This window comes from Oxyura jamaicensis, chromosome 3, assembly GCF_011077185.1.
Source record: "Oxyura jamaicensis isolate SHBP4307 breed ruddy duck chromosome 3, BPBGC_Ojam_1.0, whole genome shotgun sequence".
NCBI classification, from domain to species: Eukaryota; Metazoa; Chordata; class Aves; order Anseriformes; family Anatidae; genus Oxyura; species Oxyura jamaicensis.
The window spans coordinates 24,611,414-24,625,208 of NC_048895.1; the positions used below are offsets into that span (position 1 = coordinate 24,611,414).

The 13,795-nt window shown below is 37.3% G+C and overlaps 1 protein-coding gene across 2 annotated transcripts in view; it reads left to right on the forward strand.

Moving 5' to 3' along the window:
• TTC27 (tetratricopeptide repeat domain 27) overlaps positions 1–13,795 on the forward strand; it is a 109,774-nt gene that overhangs the window by 30,904 nt on the left and 65,075 nt on the right. The gene's annotated exons all lie outside the window — the stretch shown is intronic.

The window sequence follows — 13,795 nt, forward strand, 5'->3', positions numbered from 1 at the left end:
GGGAAGAAGAGGAAAAGGAAAGTGATTATAGTGCCATTTTTACTTGCTTTGCAGTGTTAGACTTCAGCTTTGGTGCAGTACAGGGTGCTTTGCTCTCCTACACAAAGCTTGCAGCCTTATAGTCATTTTCCACAGCAGTGCTATCTGAAAGTGTAAGTTCTTGTTAGAATTTGTGGATAGGATCTCAACCAAAATCCTGTAGATTTCCACTTAGACAAAATTGTATCCTTTGCACATATGTGAAAGGATAATAGACAGGAGGGTTAACCATGGTAATGTTTTTCTGGTCAAATAAAGTTCTGTCTGGAAAATCCTAATCTTTTTATTAAATTGAATGTGAAATAGGTTGGTTTTAAATTCATGCTAGACCCCATGATACTTCAGTGCACATAAGATCTGAATGGAGAAACTGAGTGAATCACTGTAAAATGGTTTATGTGTAGTCCCTGTATTTTTTCTGCAATGACTATAGTGCTTTCTGACTAGATCCTCGTACTTGCTGAAATGTTTTGTATTTGCAATACAGTTCTGTTTTTTCAGAAGGTAGGAATAGAGAGCAGGAAAACTAAGCACATGTAGAACAGGCAGTAGGAATGAAGAAAATAGTTAAACTAATATTGCAGCTTTTTGAAATAATAGTGAAACTTACAGTATATTTTTTTCCAAAAATAAGGTTATGCACATGAATATATTTTCCAGACGTGCATTATAATTTTGTTCTAACAAACCCGGCCAGTTTGTATTTAAATAATATGTTTTTAATTGAGGGCCATCTGTGAAAACTCAGAACTTCACTTCTCACATTTTATTTCTTGTCAAACTCCCTACGGTTTTTACATACCCCCTACTTTTAGTCTTCCCACTACCTCTTAGTCTACCCACTAATTCTTGGATGGAAAAGCGGTCCTTTTATACCTGAATCTTGAATTACCTTCACATATTTTATCCTTTTAATAGTAAGTGGAGTGGTACTGTGATAACAGAACATCTTTAATGAGATTGCTCCTATTCTCATAATGTTATGTGTTCCAGAATCATGAAATTTATAGTGAGGTTTACTTGTTTTAACACTTGGATTTGCAAACATTTAAACACTCTTTAGGTTTTACAGTAGAGGGGAAAAGTCACATTAAGACATATACTAGGTAAGAAGGGTAAACAGCTTTACTCAGATCTTGTACTTGATATTGCTTGAGGCATAATATTACCTGATACCTGAGATATAAGAGATTTGTTGGGTGAATTCGTCATAATAAGAAAATTAAACTGCATTTTTCTGCCATCTAGTGGCTGATTACTCAAAAATCATGAGAGGTGATAAACTTGCTCTTTAAATACTTCCTGCAGGTGGGGGGTAGATCTCCAGAGATGTATAGCTGAGAGATATGTTTAGGCTTCTCTATCACTCTATCACTTTGTTTGTGCTCTGAGCAGGCAAAAAAAAAAAAAAAAAAAAAAAAAAAGACCACCTGGAAGGATATATAGCAATAAATGAACAGGAATGTAGATCTCGCTAATAGTGCAGAGTTCAGTGTACAGCAGCGACTGAGATACAGCTGGTAACTTAACATTTAGAATAAATAATAAATGTCAATATTGAAATAATGTTCTTTTAAACTTTAATTCAACTTTCCTAATTAACTGGCTGTAGTCACACAATTCAATCTTATTGTTATTTTCACTTTTGATCTGGACTTGTGCTCCCAAAATACAAATGAGAAGTGCAAATTTTAACACTACAATGCCAAATCTTTCCTTGAAACTGAAACAGAAATCAGATACGAGCTTCTGTAAGTTCTTTTTAATAAAGCTGTCTTCTGTAGTGTTTGCGCTTCAGCCTGAAATTGTGGGCAGTAGAATTTCATGATGAAATCTCTGAGCTGTTCTGTGTTTTAGCTCCATCTGAGCCACTGAGGCAAGCAAATGGATTGCTGTGCTCCCTGGCAGTAGGGATGTTGTATATGAATGTTAGCATGACCTTGGTTCTTACAGTGTCTGCCAGCTGAATATGGAAGTGGCACTGCAAAATTTATCACTTGTACTTAAAGTATTTTTCCAAGCTTTAGTACTACCTAGTGATACAGACAATGAGCCCTATATCAATGCTGCTCATGGTAATTTCTTTAGCATTATTTAAACTACTATGTATGTGTGTGCGTGTGTGAGCAGGCATCTTCTCAGCCTACATGTGGATTCCTAAATCTGCAGGCTGGTTAGATGGTTGTCATGCATTCATCTGATATCTGCTGAAATTTATCTTTCCTGAAGAAAGGAGGGCATTTCAAGATATCCTAGGACTCTTGAGAAATTTTAAGGCGCTTGTAACAGTTGAGTGAATCATCAAGAGGTCCTCTTCCTTTGGATACTGCAAAACAAATGCATGTGACCTGCAGATTCTTTCTAGAAAACAGATTTAAGGTCCGGGTAGTATGAGGGGGTAAGGATGATAAAAGTGAATTCCAGTAGATGATGTGATCCTGCCTCATATTAAGTGTGGTTTGGCAAGCAGTCATTCTGAACTCCCATTTATATCTATACAAGTTGAAAATGACTAGATCCTTAAGCTATATATGTATTTTAAACAACATAGCATGCAATCTTAAAAATAGCACTATTAAAAACTGTTTGGTTATTGCAGTCAAATACAAAAGGATGATATTGCTGCTATTTGTTCACTGAAGTGACTTGCGAATAGTTGCCATGGTCATAAAAGTACTAATGTTTCTAACTAAGAATTTGTTTTAGAATTGCTAACTGCACAAAATCCTTTTTACTTCTATATGTAACCTCATTGGTTGGGATAGTTCCTCTTAGATGAATAATTTGAACTTCAGTGCTTGATGTGTTCCAGTCAAATCTGTTCACCAGTCATCAGCATAATATTTCAGCTTTGAAGCTATTAACCTGTATCTGAAATTAGAAATATTTTATTTTCTTCTGCTTATAGTTAAATTGTTCATTTCTCTTTACAGAAGAAATTTCTCTCTCATATACATAAAAATAAAGCAAAAATAAATGTTTGTTTTTAGAGGAAATTATTAGTCTTATGCCTAAGGATTTATGGAAACAGTTATAATGCTTTGTATTCTATTAAGAAAAAGTGCTTGGACTCCCAAGAAAGCTAAGATGGTGTTTAGAGATCAGATATCACACAAATTGATTCAGAGGCATAGTTATGCATGTTATATTCAGCAAACTTTCTGATTTAGCTTACTGGACGTTGCGTTAAAAAGGCATTTTTAGGAGAGGAAAAAAGGCAGTCACCCAATATTGAAACCCAGTGCTTCTCTCTTAGAATTAATGGAGTTTTTCTCATAATAAACCTCTTTCTACAGAGCGCTCTATATAGGAAACAGAAAGTATCTGATGCAAGAAATCAAAGAACTAACTCTGTATTGTTTTCATGTGTAGGTTTTGTATCTTAGTTTACTCCCAGAACCCCAGTTCTGGGAAGGAATAACTACTAGATGGTATTGCATTTTCTTCTTACAAAAGCAAAAAGTGTTTAAAAACGTCTAATATTTAAGATTATATCACAGAATCACAGAATTTCTAGGTTGGAAGAGACCTCAAGATCATCGAGTCCAACCTCTAACCTAACACTAACAGTCCCCACTAAACCATATCCCTGAGCTCTACATCTAAACGTCTTTTGAAGACTTCCAGGGATGGTGACTCCACCACCTCCCTGGGCAGCCTGTTCCAATGCCTCACAACCCTTTCAGTAAAGAAGCTCTTCCTAACATCTAACCTAAAACTCCCCTGGCGCAACTTTAGCCCATTCCCCCTCGTCCTGTCACCAGGCACGTGGGAGAACAGGCCAACCCCCACCTCTCTACAGCCTCCTTTAAGGTATCTGTAGAGAGCGATAAGGTCGCCCCTGAGCCTCCTCTTCTCCAGGCTGAATAAGCCCAGCTCCTTCAGCCGCTCCTCGTAGGACTTGTTCTCCAGGCCCCTCACCAGCTTCGTCGCCCTTCTTTGGACCCGCTCAAGCACCTCCATGTCCTTCTTGTAGCGAGGGGCCCAAAACTGAACACAGTACTCGAGGTGCGGCCTCACCAGAGCCGAGTACAGGGGGACGATCACCTCCCTGGCCCTGCTGGTCACACTATTTCTGATACAAGCCAGGATGCCGCTGGCCTTCTTGGCCACCTGAGCACACTGCTGGCTCATATTCAGCCGACTGTCCACTATCACTCCCAGGTCCTTCTCCGCCTGGCAGCTCTCCAACCACTCATCTCCCAGCCTGTAGCTCTGCTTGGGATTATTACGCCCCAGGTGCAGGACCCGGCACTTAGCCTTGTTAAACTTCATGCAGTTGACCTCAGCCCATTGGTGCAGCCTATCCAGATCCTCCTGCAGAGCCTTCCTACCCTCGAGCAGATCGACACTCGCACCTAACTTGGTGTCATCTGCAAACTTACTGAGGGTGCACTCAATGCCCTCGTCCAGATCATTGATGAAGATGTTAAAGAGGACCGGCCCCAGCACCGAGCCCTGGGGGACGCCACTAGTGACTGGCCTCCAACTGGACTTGACTCCATTTACCACAACTCTTTGGGCCCGGCTATCCAGCCAGTTTCTAACCCAACGAAGCGTGCGCCAGTCCAAGCCAAGAGCAGCCAGTTTCTTGAGGAGAAATATTCTGCAATACAAATTCTTACAGCTTTCTAGAAAGCTTATACCATACCTTATATTTTACATACTGGAGAGGCAATTTAGTGTTTCATCATCTGATACAATACTCCAACAGAATATCCAGGGTTAAGGAGCTACAGCTGGTCCTTAACATTACCCCTGCCATCTGTCCTGACCTTCACTTTGTCCAGGGGAGATGAGATGTGTGGCAAATGTGGTGTGCACCTAGCCTAGTGTAAGAGAATATATATATATATATATATATTTTTTTTTTTTCTCTTAGTGGGTTATGATCATATAACTTTGAGTGGTAGCAGTATTAAACTGTAAGAGACAGAGGAGGATAAGCAATGAAAGGCTGGGGACCAGAAGCCTCTTGCATTGTGATTCTCACATCTTAGCCCCTTATTTTTATTCTTTGTACAAGTGAAAGAGAAGGTATCATGGCAAACTTAGCTGCATTGGTTTATTATTCTCCTGAGCTTTTTATCATTCATGAAGAGTAGAGCAGTTGGTTTCTTTGTTACCTGACGAAAACCTGGGCATAGGAAGTTCTGACAGCTCTTCTGTCTATCGGCACTTTTTGCAGGTGAGGATGTCTTTCTTACGCTATTTTTTCCCTTTAAGAATAATAGCTTCTATTCTGTTCACAGTACGTAAATATTTCACCTTCCTCTAAGAAAAATACCTGATCATTCTGAAGTTGCTCTGATAATGCCATGAAGAATACCAAGGTCTGATTAATGACCTAGAGAATGTGGAGGAGACTGTCAAAATCCAAGGAATACTATGTATTCCAAAGATGGAGCAGATAGGAAGGAATACATCACTTTCTTTGTTTTTCCAGTGTGTTGAATTCTTAATTCTGTAAGACTTCCTTTTTACTAAGGAATTTGAGAACAGTTGGACAGATTTTTTTTCAAAGTGGGCATTTGAGTGTAATAGAAACTGATGGTGTATAGTACGTTTGAAAATCACAGCAAAGAATCATAGTACACATTTCATTGAGTGTGTGTGTATGTATATGAATACTTCTGCTTTTCACTAAGAAGGGGTTTGGGGAGGGGAGAGAGGGTGAAAATGGGATTGCTTTGTTTCTGTCATCTTTTGTATTGCGTTTGTAATATTAACATGGAACTAGGGAGCAATCAAATCACAGCACATGATATTTTTAATGTTAAGTCTTCCTGTTAAAATCTCTGTAAAACTAACATGCCAATTTGGTTTCTAAAGAGCAGTTGTTTATATAGCTTAAATAAAAGCAGTGCATTTTTCTCTGCTGAGAAAATGGCTGCAGTTTTCTTTGTTTTATAACCAGCAAGAGTATTGAAAAGCTCATTAAGATTGCCATGTGTCTCTACTGCTGTAACTTTTGTGGCTTTATAAAAAGTTTCTTTCACTGCTTTTCTAAGCAGCGTTGCCCATTTTGAATAGCCTCTGCTGGTTACAAGACTATTATGCTGCAAAGACTTTCTCGCTGAAAAGCCCTGCTAATAGCACTAGTAAGACTTATTTTTCATTAGGTTAATGAATTAAAAGCTATTCTATCCTTTCTTTCCTTTTCTAAGCACCCTTATTGAAAAGCCTGAATCTTTTTCCAGGAATGCCAGCATCCAAACACTGCTGCTAATTTAATGCATGTATGTTTTCTGGTCCTTCATGCATTACTGGGAAATCAGATCAAGCATAGCAAAAGGGAAGCTTCCCTTTTCCACAGAAGCATCATGTGCAAAGGCTCAACTAGATTTATTGGATGCTGAGTCACCAAGTGTGTGGTACTTACATATACAACGTATCGTGAATAGGAAATTAACCTAATGTTACCAGTTATTTTTGCTGCTGTTCTGTTGTGTGTGTTTTAGGGTACAATAGCTGCATGCTGTAGTGCATGTGTTGCAGGGCAGGGGGGAAGCTTGCATTCCATTCCAAAACTGGGATTAAGTAATAGTCTGTTTGAAGTTGTTTTATTTTACAAAATATCAGACTTCAACATAACTGACACTTTCATCTTTTTCAACTTTGTTCTCCTCTGTGGTCTGCATTCTTCCCTGAGTCCATGGAATCCACAGCTCTTCTTGCATCATCTCTTACAGGAGATGATTCCCAGTTTATTGTGAGCGGGAAGAAATTTGGGATAGCCCTTCCTTTTTAGAATAGTTGGCTCTTTTATATAGTCTGTACAGAATTACTCAATTGATTGTAGTGGTCTCACTGAAGCCACAGTGGTAAGAGAACGTGAAAATCATGTTTTAATATTAATAGATTACTCTCTTGTCTGAGGCTTTGCAAAGTTAAACAGACAAATTTGATGACAGTTAGTAACATTTTTTCCCACAGCAGCCTTTCTTCTCCCCCTCCTCCTTCATCTTTATCTATCAGCAGCTCACTTATTTTTTCTAGCAGCCTCTCTGACAGCTGGTTGACATGTTGCAGGCTTCCCTTCCCCCTCTCGAGTCCTTCACCAGCTATGACTATTATAATTTACTTCAACAAAAAAAACTTTTGGAGTTCATGGCATCAAGAAGATGAAATTAAACCCCTTATTCAAGAAAAGGCTGTTTGATATATCATCTGACGGGAATAAGACCTTCTCACTACTCAGTGCAGTGATTAATGTTTGTGTTTTGACAATATTCTGATGATCACTTCAATTCATATATTATCACTACTAGTAGTCACTTTTCTTTTTGAAGTGATGTTGTGTACTCTACTGATCTTCCTGTTTAGATGAGGAGGGTAGAGATAAACCAAATGAGCTAATCCAAGTCTTTGCTTTTTGAAAGTGAATGCTTTTGTTCTTGTACTGTATGTGAGGAAGAATTATTTTTAAAGTTTATTTAGCTCTCCTAATGTCTCCTAATGTCTTAGCGTTTGTTCTGTTCCTAACCAAGCGTTTCAGATATGACTCTAATCTTGTCCCATAGCATCTGAAAAATCAGTGTGATTGAATTCTTGTTCACTGGTCAGTTGCTACTGTCTCTAAGCAAATTTACTGTGATCCTGTCATCTGTGTAGTTTGAATTAGAAGTGGAACACTTCTTATATCAGTGACCCAAACAGTCTATCTGTACTATATTAAAATGAAGTATTGAAAAAGTAAGATTTCTTTACTTCAAATAGAATGTCATAGTCTTTAATTAAAGTCACAAAGAATGTATTTTTTCTTTCCCCAAAAGAGTTTTGAAGTGTGTAAATCTGATACTCTTTTTGATTTATCTCTCATGGTTAAACTGCCACTTAGAGGGGAAAAAAATAAAGAAATAAATAAAACAACCAACAAACACAAAACCAGGTACAGTCAATGTATTTTTCCATTCTAACTGCTTTGGGAAAAATAGAAGATAAACATAGATAGATGTAAATCTACCTGAGCCTGCTTCTTTATGAAAATGTCAAATGTTTTTTCCTTTTTTTTTTTATATATATTAAATTTTAGGTAGCCAAAGTACTGGAAGGGATTTTTAATTGGATTTTCTTCTGAGGTTTTATTATTGGGCAATTTAAGAATTTTGTGAGAAAAAAATGTTTAATCCAAGTTCTAAGTGTACTAAGCCATTGGCTGTTGAGGGAAGGGAGAAGTAAGGGGTGTATAACATGTTTTTACCTGTTTCTGAGAAATGTTCCTGGACAAATTCTTACAGCTTGGATTCAGAAAAATATCTATTTGCATGGTTATCGTATCCACGTTTGAGTTCTGTTCACCAAGAAACATATCCCAGTCTTGTGTATTTGCACTCTGCTGCCTTTCTAGAAGTATCCAGTTGACTTCAGTATGTTGTGGAAAAGCATGGTACTGTTCTATCCTGCTTAAGGACAAAGGTTAAACAGCTCTGATTCTGGTATTTTTACGTTTACTTTTTTAAAAAAGTGAATTATTAAAGTAAAGTAAAAATTCTTTTATTAAAAGCAGGAATTTTCTAGTGCTGTTGACCAGAAATCAAGATCTTAAGATTAATTTAATTTACAAAACATTTAAATCCAGCTGTATGTAGCTTGTATGCATTTATTTCAGTTGTAATCGTTTAACGCCTGAATTCTCATACTGATTATGTACTAAATTGTACATTATGATTAAAGGAAAAAAGAAAAAAAGCAAGTATTCTTGCCAATGGGCCCCACCACTCTTTTTTCAACTACAAATGCATTTTACTAGGGTCACTTTCATGTTGATAAGCTAAGTGTTATTTAGAAAAATTACTTGTGATAGCAAATATCCAAGAAAATTTCAGAAGGTCATTTGCATGAAGTGACTGACCATTATGAAAAGTAATTTCCAGTTGCCTCAACATAGGATAAGAAAGGATCGCAATGTATACCATAAATGAGCATCATCATTACTGTGAGAAAATTCAGATTTTTTGCTCTGTAAAATTTATATGGTTAGCATATATGATGATGTAGTACGGCATAAAAACTTCTGACGTGTTTGGGTTGGCTGCATTGATCATAGCATGTGGAGTTGTTAGCTACAAAGACTATTCAAATGCCAATAAAATGTTTAAAAGCATCACATATTTGTTTCAATTTGTAAAGATATTTTAAAATATTTAAACAATTTGTTATCTATCCGTGAAGTTGACATGTGAGGCCTTTTCAGAACTGGAGTCAATGTATTTTTGATGTATTTGGAAAGACATCGCTGCCTTGCCTATATAATCCTTAAGCATGTATTGCATTAGTTAAGTTGGAGCTTGGCCTTTTTTTCCTGAGAGACTTCGTCTTGTCAGCTAGATTTTTAAGTACATTTGTCAGAATATTGTCAGAATATGTTCGCCAACACATTCTACAATGACTGCTATCATAGTCTAGACAAAAGAGGAGAGAGAAAACTTTTACAGATATTTAAAAATAGACTGTGAAAGATCTTCCTGCTCTCTCTCACTGCTGGAAGCAGAATTACAACACTTGGAGAGAAAAGAGCACATGCCTTTGCATTCCCACAAATTAGTACTTACCTGCTTTGTATGTATCATTGGCTAAAACTGGATGTTTTCTTTTGGTTCTTAGTTTAATACATGTCAATGGAAGCCCTTTCAATTTTAGAATAACTGAAAGGGATATGTTTAGCAATTTTTTTTATTGTCTTTAACATCTTTCATGGTTTGAAGCTCTTTAATAGCTTTAGGAGCAAGACTCAGAAAGCACATCAGTTGAGTGGAATAAGACTGTTTCTCATCCTACCGCTTACTCTCTAATAATTGTAGTGTATATATTTATAATTGTAGTGTATATATTTATGTGTATATTCTGTATCTTTCCCTTATCGAATAGTAGACATACATTTATTTATGTGTCTGGTGAATCTCTAACAGAACTGTGAAAAATGCAAAGCTTAGAGGTACACAACTAAAAAAGGCTGCTGCTTGCGTGTTGAAGGAAAATGTCTCTTTTTTGGCCACTTTTCACAACTATTTTAATAAACTGCTGTTGTTTATATGCATAAGACAACTAAAACTAGACTTGGAGTCTCAATCTCATGCCACTGAGATTTCAGCTCATGCCTTTTAACTTCTTTTGAGTCTAAACATAGCCCAGACACTGTCTTTACTTTGGTCTCTAGGTGAATATATTCAGAGTACAACTTCTCTCTACATAACCTTGTCAGATTTAGGAATGTTACTCACTTCTGCACACTAAGGTTTTTCTTTCATGTTTCCCAGCAGTCTCAGTCATTTTTTCCAGTGTTGCTCATGTTTGCCAATAGCAGCATCCCACTTGCTTTAGTTTTTCTTTCTTCAGCATGCCATATTCCCCACAGTCCAACTTTGTCAGCTCTCACCTCCCATCTATTTATCTGACCTTCACTTTTACTCTCATCGTTCCTGATTCCTTTCTTTCTCACATGTTCCTATTTTTACTCCTTTCCTTCCTGACTTTTGTGTGCTGCTTGAGGAGTCAGTCTTTTCAGGGCTGTTCTGTCTTCAGTCTCGGAAAGGAAGGTGGCTGCAGCTTTGTGTTTCTGGAAACCCAACTTCGGCACGTAAAGTTTAATGCCAGGCTGCTTTATGTTTAATGCCAGGTGACTTCCAGCAGTTTGATCCTATTGCGTGTAATGGGAACAGTAGCTCTTTAATGAGACAGAACACTGGTACTGGTGAAGTCAGGAATTGGAAGGAATCAGAACCCAAATATTTTTAATGGACATGGAGACTTGTTAACATGCTCTTTTCTGGGAAACTGCTGAGACTGTCCTAGAACTCCCACTGAAATTGTCACCTCCAGACTTTGACTCTAGCCACTTAGTCCACCAAACAGTAATTGAGGCATGCCTCTTGAGTTCAACATGACACTTATTTGTGAACTAAGGATTGCTATATGTAGATTCTTGTATTATAGAGACTGTTGTAGGCAAAATTCCTGTGGTGGGTGCTTGCATTCAAAACGGGAAAACCAGGTATGGCACATTCCCTGTAGAATCCTGTCTGGCCCTGTTTGGATTTTCCTCTACTGCGCCTCATCATTCTTCTCCATACAGCTGTGTTTTTTTTCCAGACTGAAGGTTGCGAAGATGTTGTATGTAAATTCTACACATTGTTCTGACATAGCTTAATAATAGAGTCAGTGTCAGGCTTACTATAAATCACTGGTTTAGGCATGTAATTCTTACTGAGTTTTCTTGGCTGGCTGAGTTACAGAAATTTTGACTGATTTTGACTAGTTAACATCATTATAGGGTGGTTTTATAAATAGCATTTTTGCAATGTAAAAGCTGTATGCAACTGTTTAAGTATTTTTGCTATGCCATTGACAAATCTAAAAGTTTTGAAATTGTGGAAACATTAAACTGGTTCGTTTTCAAGATGATAATTGTATGTATGCCTCTTACTGAGGGATGTGAAAGGAGCTTTTAAGGTTCCATTGGGCTGTATAATTTTTATGGCTGGACTCCAAATCTATCTGAGAACCAGTATGTTTGCTACTCTACATTCCCTTACAATGCAAAAGATGCTCAGTTAAAGTATGTTAAGGATAATTATAGCAAATGTTTATCTGTCTTGAAGTTGCATCATTGCAAAAGGAAAGGTAAAATTTTGTTAGAGTATTTGTGGTGTATTAAATAGCAGCAATGTACAAAGCAGTGTTCTTCCAGGGGCTGTTGGTCAAACTAAACAAACAGGAAACATTATTTGCACACTCTAGAAAAAAGAGTGGAGAGCTCATAAATGTGAGTAGGCGGTGGGGAGTGGACAGTCCCCACTATCCGGGGACAATTCCATCAGTATCTGTAAGGCTCCAGGAATTTCACAGTGGTCTAGAGTGCTGCAAACATTGGTTTTGCCCTCAAAAGCTCAAACAGTCAAAGAAACAGGAAAAAAACAAATGGGAACCTTAATGTGCATTCACATCTGGATTCTGCTGAGTATGTAGCTCAAAGTGTTAAAAATAAAAAATAAAAAAATAAATAAATACAGACTTAAAGAGTTGACCAACCTAAAGAAAGTATTGACAAATCATGGTTCTTGTCTATTGCAGGCAACAATACTGAAAATGGAAAGTTGAAAATTCATAACTGACTCTCTCCAAAAAATAAAATTCAGTCAGCAGAGGATAATTTAACCTCTGATGTTGTCCATTCCCGAAAAGTTCCTTCTCAGAGGAGAGGCAAGGCTGGGTCTTGGGTGGAGTAAGTATCCAGGGGAATTAAGAGCCTTCTGTAATAGTGTCCCAGGAAATACCTGCTCAGGGGTGTGGGTAGAATTTTTTTCCCGCAATGTCAGTTTGAATGGGACGTGTTTAGAAGTATTCTCCATGGGCAGTGATTGTTGTTCTTCCTTCATTTTTTTTTTCAGTCATTTGCTTTGTTGAGGCTAAATAGATTGTAAGTCATCAGACTGCATGTACTGCAGACTGCATACAGTCCTGAAACTATCTTGAACATGTCTAGTTGTTCTTAAATTCACTTTTCTACTACCTTTGCAGAGAGCAATTTTTTTTTTAATATGCTATTCTTTTTTTAGGATATTAGCAAAATAGCACATGACGTGTTTAGAACGTTGGCATAGACTAGGAAAATCTGGGGATGAGCAGTTCAGAGAAACTTGCTGTTGTTTGATACCCAGGGAAATCTTTATCACTGGTACCAAAGAGTTAAAGTCTAGCCATTTGAATCCAAAAACCTGATTTATAGCTGTTGTGATTGGGCCTTCGGAAATAAATGCAGTACTGTGATGTGGTGTGGGAGTCTGTACTTCTGCTGTTTCAGGAGTAAGTCCAAACCACAGACCTGAAAAAGACAATGCTACTACAGTCAAATCTGGCTCAAGTTATTTTCAGCATAACACAGAATAAGTGATACGTTTGGCGCAGCAGAACATGTGTCAGTAATATGGCTGGACTCTATTCTAAGTGAAAATAGGAGCCATATCTTATGTGGTTTACCCTTCGCTAGTCATTGAAAGCAGATTCCTGTAAAGAAAACAGTATCTTCTTTCTTTGTGACATTTCCTTTTCTTATCTAGTTTCTTCCTTTTCCTAAAGAAAACTAATCCAGAACCTCCAAGGATAGATAATTCACGTCTGAACTTTAAAAAAAAATAAAAAAATAAAAATGTTTTTTAAATTTTTGTAAGAGGATAGGATATGTAGACCTCTTGATATCAGTGCAGTGTTAAGCTCTTAGCAACCTGATAAATATCTGCCTGCAGATGTCTATTAATGCAGAAGAAAATTAAAATAATCGTGGACATCCAGGATAGACCTTGCAGTTTGGATGTAGAAGTAGAACTCAGATAAAACTGTTGCACTGTTATTAGAAAGTAGAAACTCCTAAGGGAGCAAAAACACTAAAACATATTCCTAGCAGAACTTGATCTGTGTTGATTGCTCAAATGTTTAAAATGACTTTGATCTCTATTCCTTTCATAGGCCTCTCTGAAAGTTTCTACCTGCACGTGTGCAAGTTAACTAGCACTATGTTATACAGGATTAAAGAATCATGTTTATAGCTCACCGTGCATCTCCCTACTTTTTGTTTTATTTTTGCTCCGTACCACGCAAGCTAATCTGAGCTTGCTTTTCTGTGTTTGTTGCATTCAAATCCAGCCGAAACTTGGAGTCTTTTATTGTTTCCATTGAAAATTCTTCAGTAAGTGTAAATCTTTGTAATCCTTTTATGTAACTTTTCCTGTGGAACATAGGAGGCATCACTTGCAAGAGA